Source organism: Octopus bimaculoides, chromosome 1, assembly GCF_046866305.1.
Source record: "Octopus bimaculoides isolate indiv1 chromosome 1, ASM4686630v1, whole genome shotgun sequence".
Taxonomy (NCBI): domain Eukaryota; kingdom Metazoa; phylum Mollusca; class Cephalopoda; order Octopoda; family Octopodidae; genus Octopus; species Octopus bimaculoides.
Genome location: NC_142928.1, coordinates 188,799,155 through 188,821,574, shown reverse-complemented (window position 1 = coordinate 188,821,574; position 22,420 = coordinate 188,799,155). Strand labels below are relative to the sequence as shown.

Below are 22,420 nucleotides of genomic sequence, written 5' to 3'. Positions count from 1 at the left end.
ACGACATTATATATGATCACATCACCGTGAATGTCCATTTGAAGAGACAAAACGTAAATCTTCATTCTTCCAGTTCATTATATCGATATTTATCTTCCGAGTAAAATGAACTCATCCTTTTAGTAATTTCATATTTCATTTAGTAATAAACTTTGCTCCAAAAAGTTTCATTTTCATTGTTGTGGCAAATGTAGTTGTTGTTGCTTAGCCCCAGGTCAGATCCGGTCGAGCAGGTTCATCTCATAACCACAATCATCCTGTCTTCTCTACATTATATTCTTTCTTTCTTTTTATTTAACTGCGGCCATGCTGGAGCACCGCCTTTAGTCGAGCAAATCGACCCCAGGACTATTTCTTTGTAAGCCTAGTACTTATTCTATCGGTCTCTCTTGCCGAACCGCTAAGTTACGGGGACGTAAACACACCAGCATCGGTTATCAAGCGATGCTGAGGGGACAAACACAGACACACAAACATATACATATACATATATATATAGATAGATAGATATATATATATATACACGATGGGCTTCTTTCAGTTTCCGTCGACCAATTCCACTCACAAGGCTTTGGTCGGCCCGAGGCTATAGTAGAAGACACTTGCCCAAAGTGCCACGCAGTGGGACTGAACCCGGAACCATGTGGTTGGTAAGCAAGCTACTTACCACACAGCCACTCCTGCGCCTTATGTTATATAGTTTTTATCGTTTACTTTTTCAATAATTGGATTGTGGCCACGCTGCATTCTTCCTTTATTTATTGTGGTAAATAGTTTCATTTACTAGTTTTATTCAATAAATTTATAACACATATAGAGGTTTTTTTTTTTACTTTTTAAATATTATTAACTTACTATTGTCATAATAATAGTAATATATACTAGTATTGATACGGGTAAATTTCACAATAAATTATCAATTCTCGTAAAGTTTATATAGATAGGCGGTTTAATTTGACGTGGTTATAAAATAGTCGATGACGGTTTCTTTATGTTTAGCAATTTATATATATATATATATATATATATATATATATATATATATATATATATATATATATATATATATATATAATTTATATAAGGGCATTAACTATATAGTAATGCCTCACGCTTAGAGGGACTATATAAGTCAAAAACTACCAAAAAATAAGCAACAGTTTTTGACTTATTTAGTCCCTCTAAGCGTGAGGCATTACTATATAGTTACTATATAGTTAATGCCCTTATATAAATTACGTATATTTATGAAAAAAATGATGAGTTTTTTTCATTATGAGGTTTTTTCACGCTGACTACTTGATAAATTCTTATAAAGATTTTATCCTATATATATATCGTTATTATATTTTTAGGTGTTTAATTTTATTAAATTTTTATGATTTTTTGAAATTTTATAATTTCTTTAATTTTAAAAAAATTTCAAATTTTCTGAAAATATACTAGGAAGTTATATATATAGATATTCTTGATTTTATTCTTATTTTTAATGAAGATATCTTAGAATTTGTATGATTAAATAAGATCTGTTAATAATAATAATATAAACAAAAATAGCCTGAGGACGCACTGGTGGATTTATGTATTAGGTATAATCTGGTAAAACAAACCACTAGCGCAGAAACACGTGTAGCGTTGATTAATATTATCTTCTTTCCCCACGGACTAATAACAGGTAAAGTATATACATTTTTTATAAAATGTGCTTATATAATTTTTAATTAATTCTAATGTACGTTATTTTATTGCACGATATAGTAGCATTTAAAACGATAATATTATTAGATTAGTATTTTGGATATAACTTTCTATGTGTACTCCAGAAAATAAGGTTGTCTTGAAATTGAAGTTGTGATCCTGTTGGTAAAATCCCAATATATATATATAGTGAAGTCCAACCAAGCTTCTCTTCACAATATAGTTGACTCTATTCTGTGTAGAGTTATATAATCAGTAAATGTATTTTTCTTAAACAACCTTTAAAATAACAATTTTAACATTCATATATATGTGAGTGTGAGTCTGTGTCTCTGTGTGTGCGTGCGTGTGTGTGTGTGTGTGTGTGTATGAGTGAGTATTTGCATGTGTACAGCACAAAATCCGGTACCTTCATGCTGAAGATAATTAAAGAAAAAAACTATTTATATGTTGGTGGGTGACAATAAACTTTACTACAAATATGAGAAACATGCGTATTCTTTGAGAAACTCTGTGAAGTCTTCCTAAAGAAATTTGAATGTATTTTGTATGATTAACAAGTACATCAAGTATATGATAAATAGAAGAAAGTGAATACAGTCTAAAGGAAACACTTTTATCGATAGCAAAGCAATTACATCACTCGAAATGAATAGGGATTTTCGGATATAAATATTCGATTGTACAATAGAGCGATGGAATAACCAGAAGGAATTCTACGTTAAACGGGATGAGGAATATATGCATAGGGTCATGATGATCTTAAAAACATCTCCATATTCCAGGAGCATCATTAAAAGGATCAACACGTATGCAATGTTTAATATTCAAGCATTCTGAAGCCAATTCTTTTCAATTGGCGTAAAATTAATTGGATTAAATGGATACCGCAAAATGCACAAAGGTTGACATCTATCAAGCAAAGAGCTACTCTGTATAAAAGCTATCATACACTCACCAATTATTGAGATAGATAGATGTGTTAGGAAACGTGAGGAGAATCTCAAACGTACATTCAACAATATTAAAGGCGAATACATAGAATTTAAAAAAAAGTATTATAATGCATCAGCAGTTTTGATGACAAGCAGAAGTCATTTCAAAATTACTAAAGTTTGCAGGGCAGCAAGCTGATTGAGTCGTTAACACACCGAGTAAAATGCTTTGCAGCATTTCATGTCTTTACGTTCTGAGTTTAAATTCCGCTGAGGATGACTTTGTGTTCCATCTTTTTAGAATCGATAACATAAATGCCAGTTGAACACTGGAGTCGATGTAATCGACTTACCCCATCTCGTGATATTGTTGGCCCTGTGCTAAAATTTGAAACCATAATTACTTAGCTTAACGGAAATTTGTAAGACTAAAACAGGAAGCAGAAACTTAAGCTTAGAAAATACGCCACTCGGCTTATGACCATCGCAGTTGTCTTATAAGTATTTAACCGAAGGTTTTGTGACAAGTATTCGGACCAGATTTCTGATTTATGGATAATACAAGCCCTCAATGCGTAGGTTCCCAATGTACTTCATTTTGAGTTGAGCAAATATTTCAAAGAATGTATGTGAAAAGGGTTTTCTGTGGCAGACGCTCGCTGTCATCGGAGATAACTGCCTGGCTCTAAGTATGACCACTTGGAAAGCTACTCTTCCATCTGGAAAATTGTCCCATATTTTCTCCTTCACCAGTTGGAGTTCCAGTGAACACATTTAGAGGTACATGATAGATAAAAATAGCACAAATAAAACAAAGGAGATAAGAGACAGACAGAAGGACAACGTGAGAGGTTACACAAAGTAGGTAAAATTTCAGAAGGTGTTGGTGGACATGTAAACGCTCAAAACAATTAACATAAAACGTTATGCACAGTGTAGGGAAAAGAAAAGCGGAGAAAAAGGAGATTGGCATTATGGTCGAACCTTTTACCGACGTTTAGTAAGAAAGAAACGAGGAAGAAAAAGGAAAAAATAGAGGAGAAACAATACATGTCTAAAGCACATGTGTGTCTTTCAGCAACATGCAATAGAGATACCACTCGACACTAGTTATTTGTAGCTGTGTTACTCAAAGTATCTATACTAATAGTTAGCATCAATGCCTGACGGATTTCTTTTTCTTCTACCAAGGTATAGTTTTTGAGACCATAGTTAAGGGCTTGACCTAAGGGGAAAAAAACACCTGCTTTGTTCTGTTGTAATATAAATTTTGGTCTAACTTCGACGCTATAAAGAACCTTCGTGAACCAACGATGGAACTCCAACAGACTCGACCGATAAGGTCATATAGTAAAAATATAATTATGGGTGTTATATCTCAGGAAAAGAAAGCTAGCTGAAAACTCATGTTTAGAATGCTTTTTACTATAGGCCGGCTCGAACGATGCTGACCTAAGTGGAAGCAACACGTCTGCTATCGGCACTCTAACAAAAACCATCTCTCTCTCTCTCTCTCTCTCTCTCTCTCTCTCTCTCTCTCTCTCGTTCAGCTACATTCACTAAGAAGGAAAGGAAGCAGAGGTTTGTTAAATGCAAAAGACACCATTTGCGCTACGATCTGGAGTTTGGAAAATTGTTGGCTGCAGTGAATACTATTTGCAGTCAAAAATATCTAAGAATCGCTGAAATAATAAGAAAATTCAGGAACATACTAAAGAATGGCAGGACGAATAATTGCAAAAGATGGAAATACATGGCTAATTCGTGCAACAAAGCGAGGATTTGGATGTGAAGAACGCCGGTTGCGGTTGACAGAAGGGAACGATAAATGAGAAACTGAATCGTTGATTCTAGTCACTCAGGAGTAAGCTGATAGAACGAACTTGATATACACAAATGTTGATAAAACTCAGACAGAGAGCAAACGCAGAATTTGAGTAAAAAGAGAGGAAAGTAAGAATCATTTCTAATATAAATTCAGTAAGCTAGCACAAAAAATAGTACAAGAGTAGGCGTGTATGTGTCGATAAATATAGTGTATTGGGATGTTAGCCAAGTTTGTGGATTCAAAGTGACTGAAATGAGTATAAACACGAGTCAGAGGGTGTGTGCAGAATAATAATGATGAGACTTTATGGGATTTCATCAAAAAGGCTGGTAATTCTGTTGAAGCAAGGAGAATAAATATGCTTATAGAGGACAAATAAAGAGCAGTGTAAGATGATAGACATTGCAATGTCATATGATGACAGAATGGATACCGAAGAAATAGAAAAATTTGAGAAATATCAGCACCTCATCAGAGAGATGAAGAGATTGATCCTCGCGTAATCGATGTAACCAGAAAAACACCCACACTTCTGCTCAAGAAGAAACTCGAAATGGGACACACATTATTGACCTGCAGGAAAGTGCTTCTTTTTTTTTTTTTACTCTGCAAGAATCCTACGATTCTTAAGATTTGAGGACACGTATTGTCATCAAACCTCAGGATAACATCCCCTCTAATTAAATTAACAAGTAGAAGAAGCGGTGGGGACATAGACATAAGCCTGTCAAAATAGTTGGAAATAAAGACATAAAAGTTCTTTCAGACTTTAGTATTCAAACCGATGGCACTATGCAGGCCAATAGACCGGATACTGAGGGGGAAAATCACATTGACCAAACATGTTTGCTCACAGATATGCCAATTTCAGTCACCTGCAACACCTCTGTGAAAATGCCTGAAAAGTTAAGTAAACGCAAGAACCTTGAAAAATGTTTCAAAATGTGGCATCTAAGAACGACAACTGTACCTTTGACCATCAGAACTTTAGGGAAACTGCCGAACAGTACTCTTAGATACTTTTGTCAAATACCACGAAATCCAAAAGTAACAGAACTACAAAAGTTGTTCTTATGAATTCAATATTGGAATCTTCTAACATGTTTCAAAATCGCTAATATTGCAAGAAACTTTTAAGGAAATCTTAAATCTGAAAAGCAGTTTCATATCCAGCTTAACGTGGATGTATTATTAGAAAGATAAATACTGCTGCATTTGTATTGAAAGGTCCTCTCATATAGACGTACGATCCTAAGAGCACACGCATAATTGTTTGGCACGGGCGCTGAAACGGCTAGATTACCTGATTTCAGTATACTGTGCTTCCACAATTGCAGGCATCCGGTTGCCACATATCAGGCAAATCTCATCGCCAACTATACATAAAGTAAAATGATGTTGTAAATAACCAGCAGGCTTATTAAAGAATAAATATTAGTGGCGGAAGCAGTAGTAATACCGAATGGCAATCTTTAATATTCATTTATTTTTTAATCTAAATATTTTTTCTCGTTTCCCTTAAGTATAGAATTGCTACCCGTAAATAGCACCTACGGTAAAATGTCCAACCTACTGCTACTCAGGTTGTGGATGAGACTTGGAAGAGCTCGTGTGAAACAAAGCAACAGCAACGATGATCCTTACTATTATAGACAAAACGCCTGAAATTTGTGGGGAGGAGCCAGTCGATTATTTCGACTCCAATATTCAACTGGTGCTTATTTTATCTACCCTCAAAAGGATAAAAGGCAAAGCCGACTTTGGCGGAATTTGAACTCAGAACGTAAGGCCAGAATAATAATTATTATTATTATCTTTTCTACTCTAGACGCAAGGCCCGAAATTTTGTGGGAGGGACCAGTCGATTAGATCGATCCCAATACGTAACTGGCACTTAATTTATCGACCCCGAAAGGATAAAAGGCGAAGTCGACCTCGGGGGAATTTGAAATCCGAACGTAAAGACAGACAAAATATGCTAAACATTTCGTCCGGCGTGCTAACGATTCTGCCAGCATAATAAATAATAAGCAGCTTGAAAATCTTGTACATACTAACCGCATTTTCTCGGTGCTTTGAGAACACTGAGTAAAGATATAGACAAATGGCTGAAAGAGATTGAAATAGAATGCCCGGTAGAGCTCCTACAGAAAGTTTGTCTCTTAGGGGCCGCAAAAATTATCAGAAGGGTTCTAAACACTTGAAAGACTGCTGAAAACTTGCGGGTACCTAATGTTATAGATAGTAACCCGATACCCACATAAATCCTACCAGGAGTAAGACCGAACCTGGTCCAAACTAAAATAGTAATAGCAATAATGGTGATGATGATCCAGCGTCACTGTGATGGTATGTGCTGTTGTCTCACGCAATAATTATAATAACTCTTTAATTTGGGTACAAGGCCAGCAATTTTGAGGAAGGCTGTTCGTCGATTACACGATATTTTACTTTGTTGACCACTAAAGAATGTAAAACAGATTTTATTTCAACAGTATTTGAACTCAAACCATAAAAATAGTAACGTGTGACGTGAATGTGTGTAGATTTTTGATATACAACGGTGTGTGTATATTCCTATTTGCGAGTTTGGTAAACTACAACGAGATTGTTTGTTCTGTTACTTTCGTCATATGGTATCAGCTCATACATTTTTAAATATCTGAATGTAAATATGACATTAACACATACAATATTATCTCCCCGACAAAGTAATGTTATATTTTCGAATAATAAAATGCTCTTAATGACGAGTTAAATTCATGTTTGAATTTCAAGTAATGTTTTTTAATATTATTTTATGTACAGAGTAATATTTAATCTGCATAGTTATAGATAAAAAATTAATATCCTTAATATATAAATGTTAACAACTTTTTGAATATAACGAACATACGCAATGCTTTAGAGAAGGCGACGAGGCAATCCCGAAATATCTAAAGGAAAACATAAAGAGAAAAGATAGAATTTAATGTCAATGGTGCAATCGAATACAGGAGAGAAAGAGTCTATGAATTTACTTGTAATTGCTGTTGATTATGTCAGTGTTTCTTCTGACGAGTCGAGTGATCTCGTCACAAGTCAAGAACGACAGTTTAGAAGATAGAAAACTGAATTATTATTTTTTTTCTAGGGAATACAATGTGTCTTAATTACTGAAGATCGGAAATACCTCAGAGTAATCATAAACTGGAACAAACTTAAATTTATGACATTTAATACTACAAAGTTTACACATACATACATACGTATATGTGAGTGTGTGTATGTGTATATATATATATATATAACTTCTGTGTATCCTCTAATTCCTTATGTTCTTTGTACCTCTATATGTAAACCATGTTGGCAAAATAACATAGTCTGCCATGGACACCTGTGCTTTGGTTCTTTCTTTCTTTTTCTTTTCTTCCTTTCTTTGTCACTTTTGCTATGAATTAAATTAATGAATTCAACGGGATACACCGTCTGCAAGTAGTTGGGTTCAGCATATTATCCTCCATTTTCTAATTGTTACACAAATTTTGGGTAAAACCTCCACTTTTACCCGCTCCCATTGATTGCACCTAGGATAGCACTAGTGTAGCAATAATTGGATACCCTCCCAGCAGTATACTGGATAGATACTATCCCTTAGTGGGTTGAACCCCCAACCCCTATCTCTCTCACGTTATATATATATATATACATATATATATATATATATATATATATATATATATATATATATATATATATATATATATATACATATATATATATATATATATATATATATATATTATATGAATATGTTATATGAATATATGTATACCTATGTGTGTGTTCGTGTATATATGTATATATAACCAAACAGTATAATTGAAAGACAAGGAAAAGATGATGATACTGACTATATATTGAAAATCTCGATGGATACACACGTACAAATATATGCACATACAAAGAAAAACACTTTATGACCTCCTTGCTGAGAGAGAAACTTATATTTGTACTTTGTAGTACTTTAGTACATATACACAAATATATATATATATGTATGTATATATGTTTATATGTATAATTGCATATACGTATATTAACATGTGTGTGTGTATGGAGATAGATAGATAGATAGATAGATAGATAGATAGATAGATAGATAGATAGATAGATAGATAGATAGATAGATAGATAGATAGATAGATATGCAGGTGCGTCTGTACATATCTGTATGCGTGTAAAATGTCTATGCAACTTAATGTCGATGTATATATGCATGGACAAATATCCATATACATACAAATATATACATGTATATAAGCTTTTTTTTTATATATGGTATGTTTGTTTCTTTTCTCTCAGTGTATTTATATGACGAACAACGTGATATTAATGAACCTATCAACAGTTTGATCACGGACATGTATTTGTGATATATGTTTTGCCTTTGATATATGCCAACAAAACGACATGAATATCCTACATTGTCTTCATCCAACTCCATGTTCTGAATTATCGATCAGCGCTTTTTCCAAACCTATTCGATTGTAATATGCTTAGATCATATATATTCGTGTGTTTATGTATGTATAAGTAAATGCTTTAATCGCTAACAAAATCTTCAGGGAACAACGCAGAATACTCAATACCAAATACCGAATTAATATGTTTATTCGAAGCTGAAATCATTACTAATCGTAATTCCATATTTCTAGTTTCCGATGTTTCTTACACACACACACACACACACACACAAACATATATATATTGTTATATTTCGGAGTGGTAATTTTCTTTTCCTTTTTTGCCATATAAACACACGCACTATATACTCGTTCTTCACGTGTTTATTACTGTTCTTATTCTAACTCATGTCCATTGTCGGGAAATCTTTCGTTACACATCTGGGACCTCTTCACCGACACTTTCCCTCTTACTCCGCTTATTCCATATATATATATGTGTGTGTGTGTGTGTGTGTGTATGTGTGTGTGTGTGTGTGTGTGTGTGTGTGTGGAGGTGAAATGACCCAGTGGTTAGGGCAGCGGACTCGCGGTCATTGGATCGCGGTTTCGATTCCCAGACCGGGCGTTGTGAGTGTTTATTGAGCGAAAACACCTAAAAGCTCCACGAGGCTACAGCAGGGGATGTTGGCAAACCCTGCTGAACTCTTTCACCACAACTTTCTCTCACTCTTACTTCCTGTTTCTGTTGTGCCTGTAATTCAAAGGGTCAGCCTTGTCACACTGTGTCACGCTGAATATCCCCGTGAACTACGTTAAGGGTACACGTTTCTGTGGAGTGCTCAGCCACTTGCACGTTAATTTCACGAGCACGCTGTTCCGTTGATCGGATCAACTGGAACCCTCGTCGTCGTAAGCGACGGAGTGCCAACATATATATATATATATATATATATATATATATATATATATATATATATATATATATATACAAAGATGTATATGTACGTATATATATTTGTGCAAGTGTGTATGTATTTGTTTGTGTATGTGTGCGTGCGTTATGCACAAGAAACAGAGACGATCAAAATGACGTTGTTGGCAATTATATTTAACACTCTTGTACATAGATGTTCGCTGTACGACGGGGAAGAACTTTTCCTTATAGCTTTTCCATGTAAAAATGCGACAATCCAACTTCTGAGTGACCCCAATGGACTGCCGATCATGTGTTTCGGTTTTATCATGTCTCCTCAGTAATAGTCACTGTTTCCTTCTTCATTGCTTGATCCCAACCTTTGTTCTTATCAGTAAACCACCAAGGAAACAGAAAAATATTTCATGACTTGTGGTGGGACCCTGATAAACTGTAAACAACAGAGTATGCATGAAGTCTATATGAAACACATAACGAAACTATGCTACTTCTCATAGCATATGTATTTTTCTCTATTGACTTAATAAGTTGTATAACGAATTCTTAGTTCCTATATTGAGCAGGAAATATTTTCATTCCTCCATAACTAACATGCTATCATCTCACGCGAAACCTCAAGTTTCAACCGATTCTACTTATTTTGCTATAGTAAATCAAGTGTACTCTAGCTTTTGCATAGAGTTCGTTTTCTCACATTCGTTATTACTCGTGTGTGTATGCACGCATATCTGAGTATGTGTGTGCTTAAATTTGCTGATACGTGTACTTGTGTGCGTATCTCGCTATTTCCAATAGAGTATTAATAACAATTTCGATATTTTCGAGTCGAGCCATTAGTTACTTCTTCTCCCTCGGTTATGGAATAATATTCTGTCATGAAACTCAACCGAAAGTTATACGATATCTGTTTTCTCTGAGAACTGACACTTCAACATCATGATGGATGTTTTTCTAACCACTCTAGTGTTGATTAATATTGATCATTACCTTAAATATTGATGAATTACTCTTTAAAATATCTGGAACTCCCCTCATATAGAATCACAAATCGATGATGCCAGAAATACTCCAATCTTTTAAAATATTGATGCATATGTTTGAAGTCTGGTATTTCTATTGCTTGCATTCTTCGAAATTCCTTCCCAAATACCAACATATTTAGGAAGAAAGTTTTTCTGCTGTTGCTGGACTTGCAAGAAACTACAGCCAAATTTCTTTTCACTAATAATATACATTCTTGTAAAGAGAAGGACGCAAAAATGTAGCCCCTTTAGTATAATAAAAGACGGGATGTTCATACATTCAATGACTTCCATCAAAGGTTTTTCTCGGAGCGAGCTAATCTAGATTCTTCATAACAAGTACACATGATGAACGAATATTTTCTACATTATTTACATTATTTACATTTGACGGATATTTGTCCTCATCTAGTTTGTTGCTAACACAACGTTTCGGCTGATATACCCTCCAGCCTTCATCAGGTGTCTTGGGGAAATTTCGAATGTAGAAATATTCGTTCATTATGTGTACTTCAGTTCTATATTTAAGAGGTGAGGAATTATGTACATTATTTACATTATTTACATTTGACGGATATTTGTCCTCATCTAGTTTGTTGTTAATACGTTTCGGCTGATATACCCTCCAGCCTTCATCAGGTGTCTTGGGGAAATTTCGAATGTAGAAATATTCGTTCATTATGTGTACTTCAGTTCTATATTTAAGAGGTGAGGAATTATGTACATTATTTACATTATTTACATTTGACGGATATTTGTTCATATCCTGTTTGTTAACACAACATTTTCGGCTGATATACCCTCCAGCCTTCATCAGGTGTCTTGGAGAAATTTCGAACCTGGGTTCTCATTCTTAGGGTATTTTTCGATGTTGTTGTTGTTATTATTATTATTATTATCATCATTCAGGTCACTGTCTGGAATCGAACTCGGAATCTTACCCACGGACATATGTTGTATAGGTTAAGAGCGTGGGCTACTAATACCAAGATTCCGAGTTCGATTCGTGGCAGTGACCTGAATAATTGGGAATGCATACAATGAGTTTCTCTGCCCTAGGTGTACAGAAAACACTCGGCGAGAAATGGAAGAAAATTTGAAGAAAGAAGAAAAAAAAACAACATAATAATAATAACATCGAAAAATATCTTAGGAATGAGAACCCAGGTTCGAAACTTCCCCATGACACCTGATGAAGGTTGGAGGGTGTATCAGCCGAAATGTTGTGTTAACAGCAAACAAGATGAGAACAAATATCCGTCAAACGTAAATAATATAAATAATGTACATAATTCCTCATCTCTTAAATGTAGAACTGAAGTACACATAATGAACGAATATTTCTGCATTATTCCTATCTTTCTTTTGTCATTTACTTGTTTCAGTTATTAGACTGCAGCCATGTTGGGGTATTGCCTTGAACGGTTTTAGTCGGACAAATCGAATCCTGGACTAGTTTTTTTTAAAGCCTAATACACACGTAGATATATATATATATATATATATATATATATATATATATATATATATATATATATATATATATATATATATATATATATCTACGTGTGTGTACGTAGATATATATAGATAGATAGATAGATATTAGGGCGGGCTTCTTTCAGATTCCGTTTCCCAATCGACTCACAAGGTTTTGGTCGGCCCGGAGCTGCAGTAGAAGACATTTGCCCAAGGAACCCACGGTATAACGCAATGGGACTGAACCTGGAACCATGTGATTGCGATTGCGAAACAAGCTTCTTACCACACAGCCACGCCTGCGCCTATATCTTCAGATAACTTCAAAACTGTTTTTAAGGATGAAATTGCGACTGATTTCCACAGCTTTTTGAAAATTTTTTCAGAGTCCCATATTATATGTACCGTATTTATTATAAGTGTCGTACTCCTGCATTGACGGCACTACAGCAAGAGTCTTCCAGATTAAGCGCGTCCTCCAGATAGCTTGCCACTTTTGTCGAACCAGCTCTTAATAGTGTCCACCCATTGCGTTCGTTGCCTGCCTCTTCTCTTTCTATGATACTGTGTTGCAAACATCTACTTCTTCGAATATGGCCATAACAGATGTACAGGAGTTGTCTTTCTTTTTCTTGTTGTAACACTCATTAATCTGTCCAATGATCCTTGTAAGAGACTCGTAACATCCTCCTGTACACCCGCATTTCAAATGCAGTGATTATGTTCTCTTCAAAGTAATATACGTGAAATGAATTAGCCACAAACAGCAGGTGGAGCTAGTCTCGAACTTATCTCACCAAGAAATTACTTTTTGCACATAGTCTGCTTCCAGGAATACTTTACACACACACACACACACACACACACACACACACACACACACACACACACACACACACACACACGTGTGTGTGTTGTGTGCATGTGTATGTATTCAGATAGCCAGAGAGAGAGAGAGAGAGATGGTCAGGTCGTTCTTGAGTGCTGCCAGTAACGTGTAACTGAAAAAGAAACTTGTTACGTTTGGACAGCCTGAAGGATGAAAAACAAGGGCGGATGAACTATGAAGAGTCAACGGCCATGCAGTAGCATGATATTATGTATATGCGTGGGGAATTCGAAATTGCTGGTTTGTTATATTTAGCCTACGAAGGTGGGTTTAACTCTAAGCAACTAACTCAGGCGATGAAGAACTCCAATAGAAACTCTCTGCTCTCGGCATTTCCATAAAAGTGTAGCTGATCCCACACAAGCCTTCACCACAGAAAATAAAACACCTGTGTGGCTAGTCTAAGAAATGGCTCCTGGACTATCATACATCGAAATCCACAGAGGAATTCACCATATTACTAAATAAAACGGCTGGTGATGTTGCTGTTGTTGTTGTTATAGATCAGCTGATAAAGCAGACCTATGGTAACTGTCATTATGTGGTGTCCATCCTATATTATTAGTAGTATGAAGCATTTAAAATATCTAACGTTTCCTTGTGTTCTCAAAGATGTTATGGAGTGATTTTAGAAACATTCAGGGGATATTTATAACAGGGGTTGATCGACATGTTAAAAATAGTCCCTAAAGCAACGATTCTTTTGTTGACACCGATGCACAAACTTTCAACAGTCGAAATATAAGCAAAATTAAGGATAGAACAAGAGTGACGTTTGATTGTTTTAAATAATGATTGAAATTGCGCTTCAGGCCGTTCTAGACACCACAAACAGATATATATAGACTGAAACTTGATTGCTTTCGTTGAATATATTGAAGTTTTAAAAAAAACCAGTCCAAATAGTCTTTCACCTTACTTAACGCTATATTTATATTCTCGTTAATATATCAAAGTACAGCGAGAATCTTTTACCACATAGTTTCTAGTTCAACTCATACAACTTTCTACGTTAAATATATTTTTTCTGTGATCACGCAGTTTCTTTACTAACACGGCTCTGCTCTATTCTCAAGCATTTTCATCCATTTCTAAGACGGCAGGGTTTAGTGTTCAGGCCCAGTTCATCTTGCAGGCCTCCGAAGTAACCGGATTAAAAAGTTACATGCATGCAGAAAAAGACGGGGAGAATAATGCTTGTCATGTCTAGTGTATTATGCAGTTTATTTCTCCTCAAAAAGCAAATATTTCATGACCAGAGATATGTGATTCGCACTAAGTCGTTTGACCGTCATTTTGACATATGTAGACTCAAAGAGGATGATTTGAGCCGCCACAATAATATGGCGGGTCATAGTCATTCGACGATCTGGATTCATAGTTCACAGATCCGCGTTGCCTTAACAGAATTCTCTGGATATACCATCGGGACACAGTGAATTTCAGGTACAATGCACCCAACACGATTCCTATGCAGTTTCTGTTTTCACTCACAGTGCGTTGGTCATGAAAGAAAAAAAAGACACTTGCGCAAGGTACAGCGTAGTGAGATCGAACCAGGAATATCGTGGTTACGAATTGAATTCCCTAACTATTCTTCCAAACTGTGCCTACATAATAACAACAGCTACTACATTGTTAATGGAGATTGAAAACAGTACAATAAGAAAGGGAAACAATTAACTAATTTACTAAACTCTAAAATTTACTTTCAGATTCGTTTGTTCATTTAATTTTCTTTTGTTAATAAACTACTAACTCCATTAATTTTAACCGACACAATGAATGACTTTAGCGATATATCTAGTAGTAATATCTTCTCGGAAATGATCTTACAACATCTTTAGTTCGTAAACATATAAGATAACTAACATAGATAGAGGTCTTAATGGAAGCATACAGCCGTAGTTCCTGGAGATAAGATAGCTTCAATTTCCTTTAAAATATGCTTTTATAATGTGCTTTTTACATTTAATAAATTTAGTCTAATAATAATGTTTTGATATTTAAGATGTAGAGATTATAGTGAGAATATTTCAGTGGGCTGTTTTTTTTTAAATTTGTTTACTGTAATAAATTACCAACGTTGTTGTTCCGTGTTCGAATGCTAAAGGTACTGCTTTCTCTTCTTACTCTTCCAGTCGATAAAACATCTATCATTACTCCAGTATAGACATGTAAAGCAGTATCGGGTTAAAACAGTCATCTAGCTAGGACGAAATGCATCTGATTTTCTCGTTAGTTGCTGCTAGGACGTCTTTTAGTCTCTTTCCGAGGTAAGCCCACAAGAGATGTTATCTCGGACGAATACCGCAATAATTTGCCAGTCAACAACGTATATATACGTTAATTATGGTACATAGCTATTTTAATCACCATTAGTGCTTTGAATAGATCTTTTCTTATCACACAGCCACGCCTGCGCCTCCTATATTCCACTGCTATAAAAAAAAATTGCGCTGGGGGTGCTAGAGAAGGTAGCCTATATCAGAAATAATCTTTCAGAATATTTATTCCAGGTAATAATATGGCGATGGCAATAGCGATTTTCTCATTTATAACTTTAATCTAAGAAATCGACGTTATTTTCTATCAACATACTAAGAAACGTACAGTCTCCACATATTCCCTACGAAAGTCTGGGACATTGTTTGAATTCTATTCATATTTGATTCTTAACTATTTTGTTGAATTGTAAATGTCGTCTGCATATGATACGATGTCAGTAAGTAACTCGAGTAATATATTTATTGTTATCTCCCCAATGAACAACTCTCTCAACTAGTGTTGGTTCCCCCGTCCAGCTGAAATCGTTTTCATTTTAGTTCAAATCTATGAGCTACTTATTAAATTCGTCAGAAATTTTATGAAAAATGCTACTTGAAGAAACCTTTGTTCATGTATCACATAAAATACCAATTTCATAACCTCGAGATTAAATATGTATACCAGTTCTAGAGGTAGCAATTTCTTTCAGATTTTGAAAATAAAATCTCTTTCGGTTTGACGAACAATAAGAGACCATTAACAGAAAACACTAAAATGTATTTATTATTGCAATCTATTTGCCAGCAAATTGAGTAATAAATACGAAATAAAGCACACAGTTATGGCTTAAGGGGGATTTTATAAATATTGTCAGGCGCACGCGTAGCTGTATGGTAATACTCTTCCTTCCTACTACGTGGTTTCAAGTTCAATCCCGCTGTATGGCACCTTCAGCAAGTGTCTTCTACTATCGCCTCGGGACGACCAAAGCCCTGAGTGGATTTGATAGGCGGAAACTGAAAACCCGTCGTGTGTTGTGTGTGAGTGTGTGTGTGTATGTATGTGTGTCCTACCATCGCTTGAACTAGTGTTGATGAGTGTACATCTCCGTAACTTAACAGTTCGGCAAAAACAACCGACAGAATAAGTATCAGGCTTTAAAAAATATGCATTGAGATCGATTCATTCGACTAAACATTCTTCAAGGCGGTGCCCCAGCATGGCCGCAGTTTAAGGACTGAAACAAGTAAAAGGTAAAAGTGGAAAGATATCACTGCCTTTCTGAAGTTATTTGCGCGATAAATTAATTAAAGTGTCTTCGTTTCTCTTAAAAGCGATTTTAGTCCTGCATCGTTTCCCAGAACATGGCTGCCAGTAACAATCAAGTACTATGAAGCTAGTTTCTAGTCCTATTGTACTAAAGAAAGACAGACCAGCAAGTTGTATTAAAACATTAGAGGTTAGTAAGCTGCATTAAAGAAACAGAGACGAGTATGTTGTACAAAAGACACGGTGTTATATTATGAAAGACACAGAAAGGAGTAGATTGCATAAAGACTCTGAGATTTTTTAGCTGTATTAAAGACAGACTTGCATTAAAGACACATAGACTCATAGATTGTATAAATACAAAAAGACATTTAAGATATATAGATTTCTGAAGTCATTTTCGTTCAGTTGTCATTCAATTTAATAATCGGGTCGTTCAAATTCGCGAAAAAAATTAGCGTCATGTAGTTAGTCATTCAAATTTGTTTGCCGATCATTCAATTTCACATCGATCAAAGAATTTAGCATTTATATCATTCAAATTAAAATGCCCGTCGAGAGCATTCAAATTAGTCGGAAAGCGAGGAAGCATCTTTTCGAGCATTCGAGTTCAGAATAAGTTTATTCAATTTAGCACAAATTTTACATACGTGTTTTTACTCACATTCTAAGAAGTGAATGTTAAAAATGACAAATTTAAATGACATATTTTGTCATGCAAATTTTATTATGTTGTTATAGCTACAAGGGAGAAATAAATTGCGTGATTCTTCTGTATTTTTCATTGCAACATTCGTAACCGGTTGGTATCAGTTGCATTTTATATCCTTTCCTCTTACACCAACTTGTAATCATGGGGCCACGCGTGAGGTACATGCGTATATCGGACAAAGATAGAGCAAGGCTGGTTGATACTTTCGACGGGCATCAAACTGATTACCTGGAACCGGCAGACATACTCGGCATTAAAAGGAGTAGTGTCCGATCCATAGTAGCGATCTACCTACGGTCTGAGAGGCGCTACAAGTTGCCCAGAAGAGGTGCTCACCACGTTAAGGTCGATGAGGAAATGCGAGCCAGGCTTCATGTGATTATTGATGCCAACCTACTCACAATCCTTCAACGGATGAAGAGGGACTTAGAGGCAGCATTGCCCGGAAAGCCCCCCTGTTTCCGTGTCTGCAATTTCATTGGCTCTAGATGGGATGTTGATAACTATGAAGTTGGCCGAAGACGGCCCAGATGCAAGAAATGCTCCCAAGAATGCAGGAAAAGCGTTATGAATACGCGCATTGGTTCATAGAAGAGGGGGTCGTCGGCCATTGCGTATCCACTGATGAATGTGAGTACAACATTTGGACCAGGTGGTCTTTTAGATGAGCTCCTCGAGGCGTTCCTGTTCGCTGAGTTGTCAACCGTCAGCGTGGGAAAAACTGTAATCACGTTCGTGATGTCGGGGCAAATCGGCCTGGTTGACCACTCCATTGCAAATGATACCTTTGCACGAAACGCTTTCGAGTTCTTGGCGGAAACAGTTAGAGCATATGCCGATATGTTCCAAGCGATTGAATCCGTCTACTTGATCTACAATAACGCGGGGCCACACGTTCGTGCCGAGCTTCCAGCTGACGTCAGCCTACGGATCAGTCTGAAACTATTGTCCCCTCCCTACTCGCAGTTTCTTAGTTGTACGGAAATGGCGCATTCTGCCTTTAAGACGGCTGTCAAGCGGGACCTCGCTCGAGTCGAGTTGAGTTGCAACAAAGGGTTGGCGACCGAGCAGCCGCAGAAGAAGCCAGAATGATCATGAAAGAATGGCGAGCACATGTCATACAACTTGCCACAAGGCGTAACATCGACGCTATCACTCCAGAAAATTGTGTTCGTTGCGATAGACACACCCAAACCTACCTCCCAAGATGTCTCGACCGCCAGGAAATAGACAGCTAAATCCTCTAAAACGAACTCTCCTTATCAAGACTGTAAATCAATAATTATCTTAATGTACATTGCACTCTTTCTCTATGAAAGGAAAAATGCAAAAATCAAAGAAATATATATTTTTCCCAACATATTAAGCAAAGGAAGAACACATTATATAATGTATTGAAAATCAAAGAAAATGAGCATTTGTTGTAGCTGTTTCTTTAAAAAAGTGAAAAGATTGGAATGTGATTTCATGAAGTCTTTAGCACTAAATACATATACCTATGCAAAAATAAAAGAATACACAGAAAAGACATGGAACTATAGAGTGCTTAAAGCATACACAATCGATGAAAACACGTGATTATGATAACAATGACCATGAGATAAAACCAAAATAGCTATCGTGCTAAGTGCTACATAGATAGCTCCGAAACAAATTTGAAGGCTCGAAAAGACGCTTCCTCGCATTCCGACTCATTTGAATGCTCTCGACGGACATTTTAATTTGAACGATGTAAATACTAAATATTTTGATCGAAGTGCGAAATTTAATGATCGTAAAACTAATTTGAATGACTAACTTCATGGCGCTAATTTTTTTCGTGACTTTGAATGACCCGATTACCAAATTGAGTGACAAACGTACGAAAATGACTGCAAAATCCGATATCAAAAACGAGGAGATATATTATTAAAGACACATGCACTAGTAGACTTTATAAAATCACAGATAATCGCAAGGTCTGTTAAATATAGAAAGATGTATTAAAGTGGATACTCTAGTATAATGCATAAAGACACGAAGATTTGTGTAGTTTTATTAAAGACACACAAACTTTTATTAAAGTCACATACAGTTGTAAATTTATTAAGGCACAGAGACTAGTAAGTTGGTGCAAAGATGCAGAATTGCATCGTTAAAGATATAATATAGCAGATTATATATAAAGACACAAGCAGTTGTTTAAATTGTTTTACAGACACATACAGTAAGAGATTGAATTAGACAAGATTTGTAAGTTGGGTTGAAGACGCGGAAACTTGTATTGCAAATACATGATCTTGTAGATTGCATAAAGACATAGATTTATAGGCACACACACACACACACACTAGTACATTGTATTAAAGACACAAGCACAAACACTTGTATTACTGCCACATCCACTTGCAGGTGAAAAGAAGATGCAGAATTATAAGCACATACACGAGTAGATATTTAAAAGACGCAGGATTTTAAACACATATACTTGTACATTGTATCAAAGACACGAACGCTTGTTTGTTCTGTCAAAGACTCATACAATTTTACATTGTATAAAGACAGAGAGACTTGTTAGTTCTATTAAAGACACAAGATTGTATAAAACGCGCATTCACTTGTAGATTCTATAAAAAAAAACAAAGACTTGAGATGTGTTAAGCCGACTAATGCTAAGTACTTTTGAATATTGTAATCAACGAACTCTATTACGATGTCTGTAGTAAATAGATACAATAATCAAGTTGCGAAGAGTGATAAACGTTATAAATATATAAATATACATCTTTTTTTTTATTTTACCCTCCAGACTCAATTGGTGGAATTGAAAATAATTGTAATTTTGCATTTATAGAAGTTCATTGAAAAATAATTATATCATAAAAGCAAAACTACTTCATTCAATTACCTAACTAAGCTCTTTAGTGTGTTGACGTATGTTTGTGTGTATAGTTGTGAAAAGGAATGGATGACAGAATAAAGCACCAGACCATAACACCGCATAGATACTAAGGTTGTAGATTGTTGCTTTCGTTGTGTTGCGCCTGAGGTTAAGATAATTAACTGAACTTTCTCTGTTGATCAGCAGATGGTATGAGTATCGATTTATTATAAGAAGTAGCATTCTGACGCCTGAATGGAAAAAAAACATTACAAATTGCCAGGCATTCAATGAAATCATAATGCTATTAGAGCACTGTGTGTTTTGTATCTGCCTATCTACGTATTTATATCATGGAAGTAAAAATGTTCATACATATGTGCGTGTGTGCTTGTCTGTGTGTCTGTGTCTGTGCATGCGTGCGTGTGTATATGTGTATATATATATATATATATATATATATATATATATATATATATATATATATACACACACACATATATATATATATACACCGCATATATATATATTATTTATTTATTTATGCTCCCTTTTAAAGCCTAGCCAGGCTCATGGGCCCGGTTTCCCGGCGTATGTGTTCCCCGTCCACCTGTTAGACACCAGCCTACTGCATGACATCCGTTGATAACATAAAACTATACGAACAGCATTGAACTAGTTACACCATTCACAAATAATATAAGAATGGAATTTGGGTAGGGATAAGCATCCTTACCTATTTATAAAACGTGGTAAAATACAAGCCTCAGAACTCTCTCCATACAAGCAATCAGTGGATAACACTGTCTATGCATTAACGTCAGGGACAACCCCAAGACCGCTGTATGAGGCAAAAGCTAAGCCTAGCAGTGATTGTCACGGTGTCACTGCTAAACAGCAAAAGCGAACCTCAACAAGTCAAGCAGTGATTCTGGGCAAATAAGATAAGAATTAAAATCTATGTCAAATAAAGCCACTTCTAGTAGTAAAAGATTAATCGCTGATGCAACAGATAATAAAAATAATATCATTTATTGCTGTAAATAACATTACGGTTGTGAATAAATATATCTTTTATTATTGTGAATAATGGATCCCAACAGGTATAGTTAAGGAATGGAAAATTAATTTTCATTGTTTTAACAATGCGCAATAAGAATGTCAATATTGTGACAGTTTAGAAAATTGTATTTCAGATACAAAGAATCAACATTTGGTTGCTCGATTGGGTGGCAATTGAGATATAAGCCATTGACATTGAAGTGGGGTAAGTGCATTCTGCAGTAACCACCGGTAAACCAACGGAAGGTAGTCGACAGAAACTGTGCAGATCCACATCATATATGTGTGATACACGAGTGTAACTTTGATGCCATGCATCTTTGTAAAGACACACTAAATATCTGCTTAAAAACCTGCAAGATAAACCTGAAGGTATGAGAATCGGTATCACTGAATAGAGTCCGGTGTAGAGGATCTTGGTAGCCAACCATCTCCGACAATGTGTCAGCCATGATCAACGCTCTGAAGGAGAGAAGAACCTAGCGTGGAGCAGGGTCAAATTTACCCACGAATGATGGAGACCACAGCTGCAACGTATGCAACCGAATTTGTCAGTCCTGGATCAGTCTGAATTTCCGTATGAGACGACAGGACAAGACACTGAACTAAGAATACTGTTCTGCTGTATCCTGTTGAACTCTCATTCGTCGAAACGACGAGTATCCAATACGCCAGAGTAAACCAATGTCAAGTTGTTTTCTTATATGTCGAACGCATGATTTAGTAATTAGATAGAGATCGATAAAATAAATGCAAAACTGAAATAATTCCTAACGGTAATTTAAGTGTTTAAAACCTTTGAAACCCGACCCGACTGTAATTCAGTGATTGGACTCAGCGACAGAATAGAGAATATAAAGCCAGCTTTTGTCCGAGTCTTATAGCGCATGTTTTTAAGTTTAGCCGTAAAATGTTACAAGCGCAACATACTGTAAAATACATTATTATTCGGATTGTCAAGCAGCTGTTATCAATATTAAAGGAAGAATTCTGTTTAAGAGGTGTTCACGAGTTTA

General features: G+C 35.7%; 1 protein-coding gene across 16 annotated transcripts in view; it reads right to left on the bottom strand.

Annotated features, from left to right (window-relative positions):
- Positions 1 to 22,420, bottom strand: part of LOC106875208 (dual specificity calcium/calmodulin-dependent 3',5'-cyclic nucleotide phosphodiesterase 1A) — a 1,569,442-nt gene that overhangs the window by 1,387,278 nt on the left and 159,744 nt on the right. The gene's annotated exons all lie outside the window — the stretch shown is intronic.